This window comes from Euprymna scolopes, chromosome 36 (genome assembly GCF_053919585.1).
Source record: "Euprymna scolopes isolate OS-2025 chromosome 36, ASM5391958v1, whole genome shotgun sequence".
Classification (NCBI taxonomy): Eukaryota; Metazoa; Mollusca; class Cephalopoda; order Sepiida; family Sepiolidae; genus Euprymna; species Euprymna scolopes.
Genome location: NC_136517.1, coordinates 32,501 through 50,318, shown reverse-complemented (window position 1 = coordinate 50,318; position 17,818 = coordinate 32,501). Strand labels below are relative to the sequence as shown.

General features: G+C 36.3%; 1 protein-coding gene and 1 long non-coding RNA gene across 10 annotated transcripts in view; one reads left to right on the top strand and one right to left on the bottom strand.

Moving 5' to 3' along the window:
- The window catches only part of LOC145260269 (uncharacterized), a 196,819-nt gene extending 193,850 nt beyond the window's left edge, over window positions 1–2,969 (bottom strand). For both annotated transcript variants that reach the window (XM_080118097.1, XM_080118098.1), the window contains exons 1-2: window positions 2,788–2,969; window positions 726–752 (exon numbers count right to left, since the gene is read on the bottom strand). The gene's annotated coding sequence lies outside the window, so the exon portion shown is untranslated. The remainder of the gene's footprint in view (window positions 1–725; window positions 753–2,787) is intronic.
- Window positions 1–4,908, top strand: part of LOC145260271 (uncharacterized) — a 57,790-nt gene extending 52,882 nt beyond the window's left edge. For 5 of the 8 annotated variants that reach the window (XR_013864259.1, XR_013864258.1, XR_013864263.1 and 2 more), the window contains exon 2: window positions 3,925–4,908. This is a non-coding gene — a long non-coding RNA (uncharacterized LOC145260271). Of the gene's footprint in view, window positions 1–466; window positions 2,374–3,924 lie in introns of those variants that run through there. The other 3 variants (XR_013864257.1, XR_013864262.1, XR_013864267.1) reach the window with 3 other exon arrangements.
- The last annotated feature ends 12,910 nt before the right edge of the window (window positions 4,909–17,818 follow it).

Sequence of the window (17,818 nt, the reverse complement as noted above, 5' to 3'; positions counted from 1 at the left end):
TGTCATCAAAAGCAAGATAAGTTACTTTTCTACCAAACTGGATATATTTTTCGTGTTTTTATTCAATGTAACATGTTTATTCAGCTCGAAAATCATACAGTGTTTACCGATGTATTGGAAAATTCAAGATGGAGTCTGACTCTCTTTAACACGGTAAGTTTGGGAAAAGGTGTTATAAATAAAAAAAACTGGATAAAATACTGTTAAAACCCGCTCAATATATGTTACCGTGACATTGGTTGACATATATTCGGCGGTTTTTTAATACTATTTTGTCTAGTTTTTTATTTCTAACACCTTTTCCCAAACTTACCGTGTTAAAGAGGGAGTGAGGCGGCGAGGCGCCATCTTGAATTTTCCAATACATCGATAAACACCGTATGCTTTTCGAGCTGAATAAACATGTTACATTGAATAAAAACACTAAAAACATATCCAGTTAGGTAGAAAAGTAACTTGTCTTGCCTTTGATAACATTTATTTGTTATATATTTGTTTTTTGACAATTTTTTCGAATCTATGTGTTCAGTAATACAAACCCCGACATTTACCTTAATTTAAATGAGCAGGGACGTGGGAGTTCACTTCCCAGTATAAACTTACGTAGAATGATCACTCATTTTCTGACCAGCAAGAACAAAAGCGTAAAAGAAACTGGTGACCAATAAAAAAACAAAAAAAACAAAAACAAAAAAAACATTAATTAAACAAAAATAATCACTTACTTTTTGGGAGTCTAAGGAGACGCTATTCTAGAAAGAAATAGAAATAGAAAATAAATACTGAACTCCAGTGTTTTGTTGGATTGTATTTGAAGTCTAGCGTGCTTTAAGACATTACTTCATCCATGCAAATTTTCTTTCCGCAACTTTAGTTTATCTGTACATACGGTGTTTTTATAAATAGCTAAAATAGCAATCAAATAATTAAATTATATTTTGTAATGAGTGCTTCCTTTTTATCTTCGTATTAAATAAATCATAACCGTATATCAGGCCGTGTATTTACTGCAAATAATATTTGTCAGTGTAGAAAGTTTTATTGTTCAATTTTTAAAGGGGGATTATTTTGGGTAAACACCGGGTGAACAATCGAGTTAGAAAGTCATTGATATTTTTTACGTTATAAATTACCTAATCACTTCTCTAAAAATTGAACCAATAATATTTTGAACATTCTTAATTGTATATCAATTAAAAAAAAAAAAAAAAGTAAAAAAAGTGTTCGAAAGAATTTAAAAGACAAAATTACGAAACTGTGGTTTAATTACAAATTGATCAAAATCTTTTTTTTTTTTCATTCGAATCGAACCACTGTTTGCTTCTTTATTGAATTTTTTAACTGAACCTTTCATTTAATCCACGGAGTTAAATTGTTTTCATTCGATTATTCATGGTCGCATAGAATTGTTAATTTTATCTTATTCTGAGTAAGAAATTTACTTTTTAATTTTTTTTGTAAAATTTTCTTAGATTGTAAGAAATAATTTTGTGCGTCGGCGTCTCTTGGTGTACTGAGTTGATAATTTAAAATAATGGTCTTGTTTGAGATGCCATCTATTGATCCTTGGGCACTCAAAATTTACATGTGAACGTGATTTCGCGTTATCCCTCACGCTGCGGCGCTTCCAATTTAAAGCGGCTGCATGCCGCATAAGGTGTGGTATTTTCTGTCGCAACAAAACAACCTGTTGCAACTTTCTCTGTTTAAAGCCACATCATTGGGGAAATCGCCACAAGATAAATAAATCGGTTATCTAGAACTAATTGTTGATCAACGCTTTGACCATTAGGCCATGCGTTTATAGATTAAATTACGAGTTCGGTTCAAAAGTAAGTTGGAACAAATTCGAAAGGATGCACCCGAAAAAGGTCGGAAATTACATCGTGCGAAGCGAAGCGAAGAAGCGTTGTGAAAGTACTTCGAATACAAATTAGCAATCCTCGTCTAAAAATTAGCTCCCCCCCCCCGATATGTAAGGAATGAACACCCAAAGGGTTTCGTTATTTACGAAGAGTTCAGAGCAAGTCCCAGAAATTGTAGAAACAATTTACATTTTGAACAGTCACCACCATTTTGTTTTTCTAAGAAGCTAAATTTTTTTTAGTTTCTTCCTTATTGTAGCGAAATTTTAAAAAGATTGGATTTCAAGAGAAAACAATGCTATCTACTGAATTGTTATGCCACAGTAATGAAAATATCCAAAAATTATGAAAAACGATAAGAGAAAATTAAAGAAAAAATTTTTAAGTGTGTAAATTAACAGCATTAAATCAAGGGAAGTAATTCGATCCGTAATGGTAATGTTTTTAATGCAATAATATTTAACTAGTGTTAACACGGCATTGCTTATTTTTGAAATTCATAAAAACAGTAAGTAGTTATTGTTTTTTTTTTTTTTTTTTAAATAAAAACTTTTTTTTTTTCGACTATCGGATTTCGCTACAATAAACGAAGAACCCAATTTATAAAATGTAATCGTAACGTATCCTTTTTGCATGCATATGCTTTTTTTGTACATTTTGTTTTTCATGGCTTTTAAATCGTAAAATGCTTCGGTTATTTCCAGGACTGACTCACAGTTCTTTGTCAGTAAGAACCGAAATCCTCTTCGTGAACATTCTTTACATGTACTTCTTTTTATATCTGTTATTTGGTGGATTTCCTTCATCAAATTTTCACAGCCACTACAGCAGTAGTTTATAGATGATAAAACTATTAAAAAAAAAAAAAAAACCCTGTTGTTGTGTGAAAACTTTGATGTTGCGTCTTGGAAACTTTCGTTACCTTTTTTGGTTGTTGATAAATTTGTGAGACGAAAAGAAACCGTAAAAAGAAACGCGTTTTTACACGTTTTTCTTTTTCTTTTTTTTTTTTTTTTTTTTTTTTTTTAAATAAAATCAACTGTCCAGATCCAGTTTATCTGACATTATGAACAAATAGTTTCTTGTCTTTCAGATTGCATAGAAAACGTCACAATAACGAATTCATGATGACCACCTCTTCAATTATGAAGCGTTTTTTAATTATTTTATGTTATTGTCGTTACAATGACGTCATTTTTATTTATTTATTTATTTATTTTTTTAAAAAACTTTTATTTATTTATTAAATAGCGGTACTAAATTCCTTCTCCATTGCCCCAAGAATGCTTAACTCATGTGATAGGTATATTTCTGGTCGTGCTTAACGAAAAAAGGGTGCTAGTGCAAAGTGCACTTACTGAACAGTGAACCGGAACCGCGCTATTTTTTAAATCGTATTTTCACGTTTAATTAAGGTTTTATGATGTTTTTTTTATTCAATTGTATAGAATAGGTACAAAACACCCTCCCCATGTTAAGAATGGCTTTTTAAATAATAACGTTATTTCAGTACGGATCAATAAGTGCACTAGTACCGAAAAAAAGAATACGTGGTACTGGTCGCGGTAAGAGTTCCTTGCCGAACACCCTAAAAAAAACAATGACTTCTCCCCACGCATGCGCAAAGGACATGTTTTAGTTGCCATAGTAACAAAACGATCCTGAATTTTTATCGACTTTGTTTTACTGTTTATGAATATTGAAATAAAAGACATTACTACACATTTATTAATAATATCTCACTTTTAATAACTTTTATCGACTTTTTTTAACTTTTTTTTTTACTTTTTAATAGCATTTTCTTTTTAATGACAACGTTAATGTTTATGAATATTGAAATAAAATACATTACTACACATTTATGAATAATATCTCACTTTTAATCACTTTTATCGACTTTTTTTTACTTTTTTTTTACTTTATAATAGCATTTTCTTTTTAAATGACAACGTTAATGTTTATGAATATTGAAATAAAATACATTACTACACATTTATTAATCTTTTTTTTTTTTTTTACTGTTTATGTGTCACTTTTATCGACTTTTTCTTTTCTTCAGCCTCAAACACCACCTCGATACAAGTCTGGAACTGGGAGCATGCCTTTTCCACAAGCGTCGGAGGGAGCTCAGCGGATGGCAGTGGTCAGGCTGTCTTTGGTGTTGTGGGAGGTGTTGTTGGTGATGTTCTCAGCATATGACCAAACGAAGTAGACCAGCATGTTCAAGTCGGAGGAGACGGGCCAGTTAGAGAAGGGTACAAAGTCGTAGCACACCTTCTGAAGCCAAGCCTGGGTTTCTTTGGACTTGTGAACCAGTGCTGAGTCCTGCTGCCACACACAGGGTCTACCAGTGGCCACCACACTCTTCAGCACATCCAGGTATACTTTGGTGTTGACTTTCAGACTTTGAAGGTGGCATGATGTGGCTCTTACTTGAAACCACACATAAGTGTGGGTCATCCGATGCGTTCGACTGTGCTCTCAAGCATTAAACCATCCAGATTTACATTTCGAGGGTGCTGGCAATCGTCCTGTTGTCATAACTTTGATCAGTAGAGAGCGTGAGTTGTACAGCGACACATCTCCAATATTGTTTGCTGAAATTTCTTGAAGCCTCCAGCAGTTTCCAGACTCCTACACTCTCCAGCACCTCCTGCAGCTTCCAGTCTCTGGTTTCCAGTATTAACTGATGTCTGGCTATTTATTCCAGTGCCCACTAACATCTGGCTTCTAGCTTCCAAAGCCCACTGGCAACCAGCTACCTGTTCCAGTATTCACTGACGTCTAGCTACCTGTTCCAGTGTCTACTGACGTCCAACTACCTGTTCCAGTGTTTACTGGCATCCAACTACCTGTTCCAGTGTTCACTGACTTCCAGTCACATTTTTCAGTGTCCACTGATGTTCAGCTACCGGTTTCCAATGACTGAACTTGTCTCAGTCTGGTTGATCCTGAACACATGATCTCCATTACCTACAATTTACCATTTCCTTTTTTTTTTTTTTGAAAAATATAAACATGATACCCATCGTCTTTAAATGATCATCAATGTCTGTCATTCTTCTTTGCTACTGTCATTACCTCTTTGCCTTGTGTTTACTTTATTAGTTGTATGGCTGATTGGCATCTTCACTCCTTTTGAACCCTACTGAAACAGTAACATGAGTTTCATCATTCTCCATGATAATAGCAGTAGCAATAGTATTGATGTTCATCATTGCTTTTAAAGAAAAATATTTGATGACATTATCGTCTGTTCTTACAGAGAGATGATTGTATTTGATCTCAATTTTCTTTTCATTTTTTGTTAATAATATTGGAAGAAAATTATTGCCTTCTCAATGATAGATTTTGTTTGAAGAAAACTTGTTTTGATTCACATCTTGAAGTAAAGTAATAGAATTAGTGCATCGATGATTCTCAGTCATTTGTTTTGAGATAATATTGTGTGGGCCTTGATTGCAAATAGACAGCATTCATTTGCCAAAGGAAATGAGATATTTCTTACTCGGATGGAATTATCTATTTATTTTGTTGTTGATGATAATGGAGTTGTGGATCCATTTATTAGTAACTGATTATCAATTGTTGAATGCTGAAGAAATATTTCTTGAAAGATAGTGTTATATATATATTATATATACTAGCAAAAGTACTCGTCGTTGACTGGGTTCAAAAACAGTCTACAGAAAATGGACTCTGATTTATGAAAGTATGATAGGTTATGAAAAGGAAGGGTTGTAAAGAGATAGCTTCGAATTTGGGGGTATCAAAACCAAAGCAAAATATGATGAAAGTAAAAATAAAATAGATAAACCCCATAATTTATTATACCATACCTGTTCACACTGAAACACTTATCACAATATTCTGTGGATCTATATTAAAAAACCTTGTTAAACTTTGTGACATTGATAATTATGTCTCAGTTTGAAGAAATATGGTATAATAAAATTATGGAGTGTTCATTCGTGCCTGACCTCCATAGAATGGAAATATGGAAAGTATACTTACGCAAATAGATATGAAAAGTCTTTATTAAAGTTTGTGCCTATTTCTATTCTATGGAGGCCAGGTGCGAATGCAGACCCCACAATTTTATTATACCATCCCTATTTAAGTTAAAATATACTTAAAAAAGTATTATGTACATCTATATCAAAAGCACTTGTAAAGATTTTTTTTTTAATTTTTTATTTCCATACTTTGTGGACCAGGCGCGAACGCAGACCCCACAATTTTAATGAATCATCATTATGCCGGATCAAACATACCCATTCCTGTATCTCGATACATCTATCATTATATGTAATCAGTTTTCTATAATAGTCAACCACATAGGAGCCTATTCGTGACCAGACACACACACAGACTTCAGCTTTATATTATAGATAAGAAATAGTACACAATTTTGCTCAACTTAAAATTATCCATCAGCTTCCTGCTCACAAACTGAAATAAGGAAATCTATTATACAAAAGGCATATGTCTGTATGTCTAGCTAAGACTTGAAAAATACACCCACAAAGTTGGTACTATTTTAATCTGCTTAATTCTGGATGTATAATATCTAAAATTAAAAAAAAAACAAATTCATTATTTGGTGGTCAAATGACCATTTATATCACTTAATGTTATCAAGACTTACATGCATCTTTTAATGTTATCATCTAAAGGGAAGTTATGTATGTGTGTATATTCAGAGGGCGGAATGGACTTAGTGGAGAAGAAAGAGGAGTTGAAAGGGGAAACAGGAGAGGGGTAAAGAAAAAGGGAAGGATAGAAGATATACTTTTGCCTCAAGCAATACTAGGAAGCCCTTTAGTAAAATATAACATATAGTCATGTGTGGGGTGTGTGTTTTATATGATAAAATTTTAAGTTTGAATAGTGCTACAACATGACCATATATATATATAATTTTTTTAATGATGTTCTGATCTCTGATGAGTCATCTTACTTTCTACTATTCTTCTCCATCTGTAATTTTTTATGTGATCAATCATATCCAACTTTTCAAAATCTGTACATTTTGCTTTTTTTTATATTCTTCTAACCATACTATTTGTGAGCAACATTTTTAACCTTCATCTATTTTTCCACGCTTAAGATGAAATAGTATACACACAGTTCTTGATCATCACTTTTCTGAAAGAGACTTGACTCAAACAAAATGAGTTTGGAGAATGTAGTCGATCCTGAATACTACTCTGATGTTATATGATTTACATATTCTCTGAGTTTTTTCAGACAATCCTTTATATATGGTAGAGAGACTATGATGAGTGTGGTGTTCTGCTGTGATGAATGAGTACATCCAGGTTCAAGAATATGATTAGCTGGTTAAGCCATGAATACTAATGAGTAGAGCAGCTTGGCAGAGACAGCAAAAGATATACTGAAATCCTCATGCTTAAGAATATAACCAGTTCCAACCATGAACACTCATTCAGTAAGGCGACTTACTAGATTATTGCTGGAATACAGTAGCCAAAACCACTCAGCTACTTCAAAGAAATATATCCCTTTCACGGGACATATCATTTCTTTTAATGTTTAATTCAGATTTCTCAGACCTGATGTCATGCTTCTCTTGGTATGTATTGATGCTACTACATATTGCTTTTGTTCAATGTTGTAGGACGATTCCTTTTGTTACATTATATAAATGTTGAGAAGTGAAATGGAAATATTGTCCATTGAAAGGAAATGGTCGTAGGATCCACATTACTAAAGCCAAGAAATGTGGATGACACTCTCATACACTGATCTCATCAGAAAGATGTTCAAACATTATTGGACCATGTGAACTTCATCCGTTCATCTATAAAGTTTACCATGAAAAAGAAACATAATAACAAATTTATTGGAAATGTATCAATGTTGTCAGGTTTTTAGTGATTGAAGAGTTGTCTTTCTTTGATCCTTATTTTTCATTTATGTAAATAACTTAGAGTTGTCTCCTTTTAATTGACTGTTATTGATAAAAGCGTGTGTATGCGACGTGTCCTTCCCTCTTTCGTGTAAACTTGTAAAATAAACAGGCGTGTCTTTCTGCGTCTCTCTGTGTGTAAAATATCTTGGTTCTCGTTTTGATGTGTTCATCAACAGAGTCACCTTCTTTTAATTCAATAACCTTTGTGGAGTTAATTAATAACCTTTGTTAAATCAATTACAAAGTAAATAAAGAAAAACGTACCTTTCTTCCTTAAATGACTTCATAGTGGAAGGTATATTGATGATGACAAAGAAAACATTAACAATATAACATCTTTTAAGATGTTATATTGTTAATGTTTTCTTTGTCATCATCAATCCAAAATTAAAGAAATTGGAGATAATAATGCAAAATTGAAAGCTATGACATCAAAACACCACATAAGCACAAAGGGACCCAAGTGTTATCATTGTAGAAAAACTGGATACATTAAACGTGATTGTCAAGTTCTTGGTGGAGATACTGAAGAGAATTTCAAGTGGAATTATCCGAAAAAGAAAGCGTTCTTCACTAAGAAAATGCAGGATAATTCAAACGTTGTCAGACTTTTCTAACATAATGAGTTTTCTAAGAATAAAATTACAGACTGGATTGTGGACTCTAGTGCTACATGTCATGCTACATGATAAATGTATTAATTTCCAAAAATTGGATGTGGCAGAAAAAATAACTCTTGGTGATGGATTCTTAGTTGAAGCATTAGGAGTAAGAACAATAGAATTAAATGTAAGTATACCAAAAGGAAAATACCAAAGTTACATTCCCAAATTATGTTACAACTTATTAAGTGTGTTGTGAGCTACTAAATCTGGTAAGACCTGCATATTTACTGAGACAGATTGTAAAATGTTGAACAAAAAGAAAATAGTAGCTACAAGTTTGAAAATTGGGGACATGTACTATTTGAACTGCAATACAAATAAAGGAAGCAGCCCATGCAGCAATTGCTTGCTCATGCAGTAACACAAAAGAGGATATCAACTTTTGTGGACCATGTTTGGATGGAAAATATCATCGTTCCTCATTTCCAAAGTCTGGTGGAAACTGAAACACTCAACATCTCGGAATGCTGTTTGTGAAAGTGATTTTTGAAATGTGAAAACTAAAATAAAAATTGCATGGGGAAAACAAGTTTTTACTGATTTATCACCTCAATCTAAAACAGAGAAGTCAATATCTATGACTGGTCGAAAACATCACCAGCATAATAAAAAGAAAACCAAAAAAGAATGTGTAGACAAAGAACAAATTGATCGGCAGATATCTCCCGCAGATTATGTGAAAAACTTTTACAAAATTTTGAGGAAGGTTCATCAGGAGAAACATAACTAAATCATCAACCTGTTGGTCAAATTGGCAGTGGTTACTTTGACTAGGGTGAGGAGATGACAGTTGAAGAGCCCCCCCCCCGACCCAAAAAGAATTGGGAACTAAAGTGAACCAAAGTTGGAGAAAAAACAAAAAAGGCGAATGACTCTCATAAAGTTGAATATACCCATGTCCTTCTTGTGAAAACTGATAATCCACTGGTGCCAGAAGTGACGTTGAAGTTAAGTACTCTGATAACTGATGTTCTAACAAAAAGAGTTTGCAGCAGGTTGAAAAATTGGTGTGCAAATTATGATCGCATTTAATAGACTGTGCATGCAAACCTACATGACACATTTTTTTCTTTAAAATGAAAATCTGAATTAATCAAGTCTAACATATTCCTGTTATTTATCTCTGAGAAGCAATGGAACGGTTTTGCAAGTTCAGTGATTTGGTAGAAAACAAAATTTTGTGCAATGGCCTTTCTGGAGTAAAAAGTTGTGAAAACAGTTTCAAGATGGTTGTAGATCTGAAGGAACAACATCTAATCTTGGCACAAAGGGAACTGTTTAGTTGGTTCAGTAAATTATGCACATGTTGAAATTTAAGTTTTTGTTTAATGTGTAAGTCCATATGAACAAAAAATTCCAAGGAGTTACAGAGAAGTAGACAATGCCTGGAAAAAATAAAATATAGGAACTTGTGAACAGACAACTTATGTAGCTAAAGGAACTGTATTCAAAAACTGACTTAAAACCGAATTCACATTGAGGGACAATATTAGAAATGTATCAGTGTTGTCAGGGTTTGATTTCTTGAAGAGTTGTCTCCCTTTGACCCTTATTTTCAATGATGTAAGCAACTTAGATTTGTCTCTCTTTAATTGACTGTTTCTTTTATAAAAGCGCATGTATGCGTCGTGTCCTTTCCTCTTTCATGTAAGCTTGTAAAATAAGCAGACATGTCTTTCTGTGTCTAAAAGGCTAAAAGATGTTACTATTTAATTAAATTTAAATTTCTTTGTCATCCACTATGAAGCCATTTAAGGAAGAAAGACACTTTTTTTTTTATTTCGTAATTAATTTAATAAAGGTTATTAATTAACAAAACAAAATTATCTTTTCTAGATTTGTTGATAAATCGCACTGATCAGGTGTTCAGGTCATTAAAAAAAAATTTTTTTTAATTATATTTTCACCCCAAACAAGGCACATTGCCACTTTGATGTAGGGACTACTATCAGGGACATAAGCTACAGGGGTACTATGTGGGGAGTTGGGCAGCATGTCGGTTCACGTTACACTTGAACTTCTACATGTCAGTACAGTTGGGGAAGCAGGAACCTGGAAGGGAATTTTAAAGTCTAGTGGTTCTGGGGAAAAAACTACTGGAGTAGAAGGCTCTCTTGCATCTAGGTATCTCAACTGTGAAGGGGTGGGATTTTGCTGCTTGTCGGGGTATTTACGTCGAGGGGGGTACAAGTGCTTGCAGTTCGTCGGAGCATTCACTGTTAAAGTACTTGTAAAACAGGCAGAGGGATGCTAGATTTCGTCGATGGGACAGAGGCTGAAGCTTAGATGACAGTTCAGGACCTATCAGGTTGACGACTCTCTTTTGAACCTTGTCTAGGAGTGAGAGACTAGTAGTAGATGCACCAGCCCAAATGTGACAACAATACTCCATACATAGGCGAGTGGTGGCCTTATAGAGGTACAGGATACTTTCGGGCATTAGTAGCTGTCTAGCATGGTAGAGAGAACCTACCTTTTTCGCAGCGGTCCTGGCAATGCCCTCAATGTAATTTTTCCAACTCATTTTTCGTGTGAACGTTAGGCTGAGGAGTTTGAAAGATGTACTTTCAGATAAAGAGTCATTGGCTATTGCTATTGGTGGTAGAGAAGGTTTCTTGTAATTATTGAAGGAAACTAGTTCACTCTTGGCACCATTGAATGTGACCATCCATTTTTGTCCTCATTCCACTACAGATTTGAGATTGTCCTCTAGTCTTTCTGCCATTTCCTTAGATATATGTTCATTTGTTTTCCTGTCGTGTCTGTTATAGAGCATGGTGTCATCAGCATACATACCCATCTCACAGACAATTTTGTCAGGGAGGTTATTTATGAATATTAGGAATAATAGAGGTCCAAGAATAGACCCTGAGGCACTCCTGCATTTATATCATATTGTTTAGATGTACGACTATTGAGGACAACTTGGATTCTTATCTTACTTAAGAAGGATTTAATTAAGTTAAGTATTCTTCCAGTGATACCATATGATCTGATTTTCCTGAGAAGACCGCCATTCCATACCCTGTCAAAAGCCTTAGATATATCTACAGCTACCACTCTACTCTCCTCTGCTTTGTCAAGTGAATGATATATATACTCAAAGATTACAGTTAGGATATGATGTCTGCCATGGAACAGGCTTGCCTAAATCCATATTGTTGGTCGGTCACCAGTTTAGCATCTATAAGGTGATGAACTAGAGCTTGGTTAATTATGGACTCAAATATTTTGGCGAAAAGTAGGAGGAGACTAATGGGACGGTAATTTACTAGGTCAGTTCTATCGCCAGAATTCTTGAAAACTGGTACCACAAAAGCTGTTTTCCAGCAGGCAGGAAAGCAAGATTCATTAAGGCATTTGTTGTAAAGTTTGGAGAGAACTGGAGCTACTTCAGCAGAGCACTTTTTTAATAGCACAGCCGGGATGAGATCAGGTCCACATGCTTTTGAAGTGTCAAGATTTCTTATGATAGCATGCACCTGAGAAGGGGTCATTTTCAGATCGTCTGTCTGCAAAGTAAAGTCAGGGAGGGGGTGATTAGCAGGGTCCAGTGTGGAGTTGGAGGCAAACCGACTGGCAAGCATGTTAGCCTTCTTGGTTGCTGAGCAAACAACCTCATGATTGTTGCATAGTGGGGGGAATTGTTTTTTTGTTTTTTTACACAGTAGTCACCACTTATCAAGGCCCAGAAGCCACTCAGGGATAAGGGTTATTGCAAGTACATTACGTTAGTGTGGAGATTTGATGAAGTGTTTACTTAAGGGGGGGGCGGTTCATTAGGAATTTGTTAACGTTGGACTTGAAGACATCCAAGTTGTAGTCAGGTGGGAAGCAGGCAGACGGAACAGAGTTCCACAGGCATGCAGTTCTAAGAAAGAAGCTTTGTTCATGGAATCTACGTTTTGATTTAGGCACAGATAAAGAGTGGGGGAAATTTTTCACAGTGGATTCAGCTAGACGGGTGTTTTTCATGAAAGATTGGCGAGAGGGGACGAGAGATTGGAGTTCAGACGAGCACCTGCCATGGAAATAACGATAAAACAAGGATAGGCTCGCAACGTCTCTTCTGTGGGAGAGAGGTTGCAGGGTAGAGAAAAGGGCATCCCCCACTAAGCCACGACGTCTATTTTGTACTCTGTCAAGACAGGATAGGCTGTTTTTAGCAGCTCCTGCCCAGATATGGCAGCAGTATTCCATCCTTGGACGTACTTGGCTTTTATATAGATAGAGAATTGCATCAGTAGTGAGATATCTTCTGGAGCGGTAGAAGGATCCCACCATCTTTCCAGTGACCTTGGCAACAGACTTGATGTACGTGTTCCATTTCAGATCAGGAGTAAAGGTCAAACCCAGAAGCTTGTCAAAACCTGGGGCCTCTCCCAGACGAGAGCCATCCATCCCAATTGATGCCAGGTGGGGATCAAAGCGTTGATGATGTAAGGATAGGAGTTTGGTTTTAGATGCATTAAAGGTAACCAGCCACGTCTTCCCCCACTGAACCACGCACTCGAGATCAGAGGAGAGAGAATCAGAGAGAACTTTGGCATTTACAGCGTTTGATGTGTTGCCATAGCTGGTCGTGTCATCAGCATAGATGTCAACAAATGATTTAAGTATGTGTTTAGGGAGGTTATTGATGTAGATCAGGAAGAGAGTTGGGCCCAGGATTGACCCCTGAGGGACTCCAGCATTAATACTGCAGGCCTCCGATTTTTGTCCATCGACCACTACTCTTATGAGCCTATCAGAGAGAAATGATTTAATGATTGCGAAAACATTTCCCGTTATACCATAGCTGGAAATCTTGTGAAGTAGACCCTTATGCCATACCTTGTCGAAGGCCTTTGATATGTCAAGAGCAATTGCCCTAGAAAGGAAGCCTTTGTTGAGAGATTCGCTAATCCTGTGAGATATAACCGTCAGCACATCTGCTGTAGATCTTGCAGAGCGGAAACCATATTGTGTGTCACTAAGAAGGTTGTTTCTGCTGAGGTGGTTGACTACTTCGCCATTTAATATGGATTCCAGCAACTTACTCATAACACACAGGAGATTATAGGTCTGTACTGAGAGGGAGATGACTTATCACCTGAATTCTTAAATACAGGGCAAACTGATGAGGTCTTCCAGGGAGTCGGAAAGCACTTCTCCTTAAGGCAGCGCTTAAATAGTTTCGTAAGTATGGGAGCAAGTTCTGGTTGAAGCTTTTTTAACACTATAATTTGGATGCCGTCAGGGCCAGTTGCTTTACTGGAATCAAGGTTCTTGATTAGCTTGACGACCTCATCCACGGATATTTGTATGTTACCTAGCTTGTTCTGTGTTATAGGAGGAAATATGGGGAGTTGATGGCCTTCGTTGCATAGGGTAGAATTAGCTTGCAAATAATTTGGCCTTGTCTGACGCTGATGAGATGACCTCTGGTCCATTGATAATGGTTGGGATAGAACGCACACTTCTGTTCAGGATCCTATTTGTTATTTTCCAAAACTGGTGGGAACCAAGCCGCTGATCAGCTACCTTGGATTTAACAGACTCGGCATATAGCTCTCTTGCATTTTTTATTACTCTTTTTCAGTGGTTGCTGGCAGTCCTGAAAGCAGCTTTAGTCTCAGTACATCTATTACGTTGGTAGCTATGGAAAAAGTGATTTCTGTGCGCGATAGCAGCAGCACATTCTGGGGAAAACCATGGCTGGCTGTTAGGTTTTTGTTGGAATTTTTTAGATGGTATGAGTGGTCTATGCCTACAATTAACCATTCGGTCAGATCTGATGCTATAGAGGACACTTCCTTTTTAAACATGGAGTGCAGAGGTAAACCAGATATGAATGTACGAAAGCTATCCCAGTCAGCGATAGAGTATCGGTATACAGTATGGTGAAGGGGTACGTCTGGGGACTTATTACATTTCGTTTTTATCTTAACTGATACGACTGAGTGGTCGGAGGATCCTAGAGGAGAATGAACGGAACATGAACATAGCTCAGGGGAAGTTGAGAGAAAAAGGTCTAGGAGGCTTGCATATTGACCGGGTGTATTGGGCACATGGGTGGGTTCGCGAACAATATGAGTGAAGTCATAAGCAATGGAAAAATCATGACAAAACCTCCCCTCATCGTCTATCTTATTTGAATGGGTCAACCATTCCATGTTATGGACGTTGAAGTCACCACAGATGTGGATGTTAGCCGAGGGATGTGCAGACAGGATGTGGTCTATTTTCTCAGATATGCTCTTAAAGATAGCAACTCCGCTGTTGTGGGGCCGATAGAGGGCAAATATAAATGCCGTGGTGTTAGCAAGTGCAACCCTGAAGCACATATAGGGTAAATTAGGATCTTCTCTGGAGATATCCCTGCCACACGGGAAGCCATCTTTAATGTAGGCACATATTCCATGCCCATGGCTATCTTGGAGGTCAGATTTAGCTGTTAAATTAGAGCATCTGTTAATTATGAACTCATCTAGGGAAGTGGTCGGCCCTATTCCAGTTTCGCTTAGAAATAATATGTTCGGTTTTGTCTCCTGTAATTGGGTTTCAACCTCTGGAAGGTTGGAACGTAGACCCCTGATGTTGGAGAAGGAGACCTGGTAGTAGGGGTCTACGTTGGAAGATGGGGTTCTCAGTTTATTCGAGTTTTTATTCTGGAGATATTTCATGTTAAGGTTTTGGGATCTGTGGAACAGGTCGGCATACTTGGTTAGAGCAGTACAGAGATGGAAAGTAAGAGAGAAAAAGACAGGAAAATTTTTTTTTTTTTTTGTAGCACAAGAAAAGGTAAAGCCGTAACAATTACCCACTAGTATGGCATCGAGAGGCCCCACCAGAGACTACTGCATGGTCCAGATCCACTCACCAAATGACAATACAGCAGTCCCAGTACTTTGCGCCTGCTGATAGAACAGCCTCCTTAGTGGTTAATCCAAGGTTCGGGTCCCTGACTATCAGGCGGATAACGTCAGCCCAGACAAAACGTTTACCTCCAGCACCCTTACTAGTGACATGGCCATAATGACAGACATAGAGACAGAAAAATTTCCGATATCTCAGACTACTGTTCACCAAGTACTACCGACCTTTAAGCAGTTTTTTCTTCACCCTTTGACAGAAAAATCACTCATTGAATGAGGACTGAGGGACAAAAAAGGAGAAGAGAGAGTTACTGGAGCTGCTAATAACACATCCACTGTATTATCTACTCTCCATTTAATAAAAAAAAAGGGGGGGGGAGGGTAATGGGTACAAGTGACTTATTTATATCTAAGTAGTAAGTCCGGTGCTAAGTTATCAATTCAGGACACTTTTGATGATAATCTCCCCTCCCATATTAATGGGCGGAAGTTTGTCGTTATCTATCGAGTTTGAATCATTGGAGCTTCACCTTATAATTAATTAAAATCCAATAATTAACTTTTATCAATTTGTAAAGTCGGCTTAATATTAATTTACATTCGAATTTAGATACTTATTCAAGGTTTTAATTGAGGAGGTTCGTTTCCATAGGTAACTTTTTCTTTGCTAATGGCACTGTATTATATTTCGAATATAATTGAAAATAAGACTAACTATATTAGATGGTTTGATTGGCTAGCCAGGAAGCAAGCATTTTCAATATAGGCAAGCTTGCAGTAATAGTATATATTAAGTATATTACTTAAATAAAGTCCTAACTTTATCTACTCTAATAGAGAAAATAATGCCCGGCATTTTGTTTTGCTTTTATCCTTAGTTTACTTTGTAGCATGGGGGGGGGGGGTTACGAATAAGACAGGAAAATAGAGACAAATACATATACATAAATAAAACAAGTTTAAACAAGGTAACATGAAAAACATTTAGGATGAATTTTAAAAATACTTAACGTGTTTGCCATAATAGTCTGGCATCTTTTTGCCAACTGGCAGCTGGTATGTCGTTGTGTCTTTCTAGAGCATAAGAAGATTTCTATTTCCGGATAACTTGTGGACGAGTGCCTATCTATTTATAGAATAAACGTTGTTACGTTCAGATGTGTGATTGCCCATAAAGTCGTTATGTTCAGATGTTGATTGCCCATTATTTACTATATTGTTGTAGATTTTCCAGAAGTCACAGGTTCCTAATTTCTGTACTTCGATGCGCTTTTTAGTGGTTTCAGTAAATTCTCTCTTAGCTGTCGCTATTTCTTTCTTACAGTTTTTTCTGGCTTCTTTATACTTCTGTCTGTTTGAACTGGACTTATGTTGGTTAAATCTGTGGTACGCATGCTACCTTTGTGTGATGGCAGCTGCACAAGTAGAAGTAAACCATTGGGGAGTGTGGGGCTTGCTATAAAATTGCATAGCAAAAGCTAACTTTCAGTGAACAATATCTCAGTTAGCTGATTTGGGTAAAATTTTCTCCTTTGAATGAATGGAAAAATTGATAAACACAGCCAGAATATTCAGCTTAGGCATTGAAATGGAATTGGAATGGAAAAATGCGCATTACTAGAGATGAAAAAGGGAAAACTAGAGACGTCCGAAGGTATGGAACTTCCCAACAAAGAGAAAGTGAGAGCACTCAGGGAAAATGAGACTTACAAATATCTAGATGTGCTGGAAGTAGACACCATTAGATCTACAGAAATGGAAGTTCAAATTGGAAAAGTGTACCCAATAAGATGAGGAAACTGTTAGAAACAAAACTATTCAATAGAAATTTAATTAAAGGAATAAGCACCTGGGCAGTATCACTAATAATGTACTCTGGACTGTTCATAGGATGAACTAAAGAAGAACTTAGGCACCTTGATTAGAGGATGAGGAAATTAATGGCAATGCCCAATGCATTACACCCAAAAGATAAAACTGACTGACTGTATGCGAAAAGGAATGAAGGAGGAAGATGACTTACAAATGTGGAAGACTGTAGAAGGCACAAAAAAAATACTTGGAAAAGTTCATAAATCAGAACACAGAAACATTGATCACCACAGCGAGAGACACCACCAAGAACAATACAGGAAACGATGAAACCAGAAACACACAAACAAGAAAAAAAGTGGGAAGAGAAAGAGCTACATGGATGATTTATTACAATAACAAAAGAAGAGAACCATGAAAACACCTGGATGTGGCTTAGAAAAGGAAACATGAACAGCGAAACAGTATCCCTATTGGCAGCTGCATGGTTCAATGCAATTAGAACCAACCACAAAATGTTGGTATGGGAGGAGGTGAGAGGGAGGTGGTCATCCACCTTATCTATTCTCTAAACTAATTACATCCACCACAATTCTGCATTCACTCTCTGGACTTAAACTATCTAAAAATCCCGAGATGGTTTTGGAAATGAACTTTATTTTCAAGATATTTTTAATAATAATA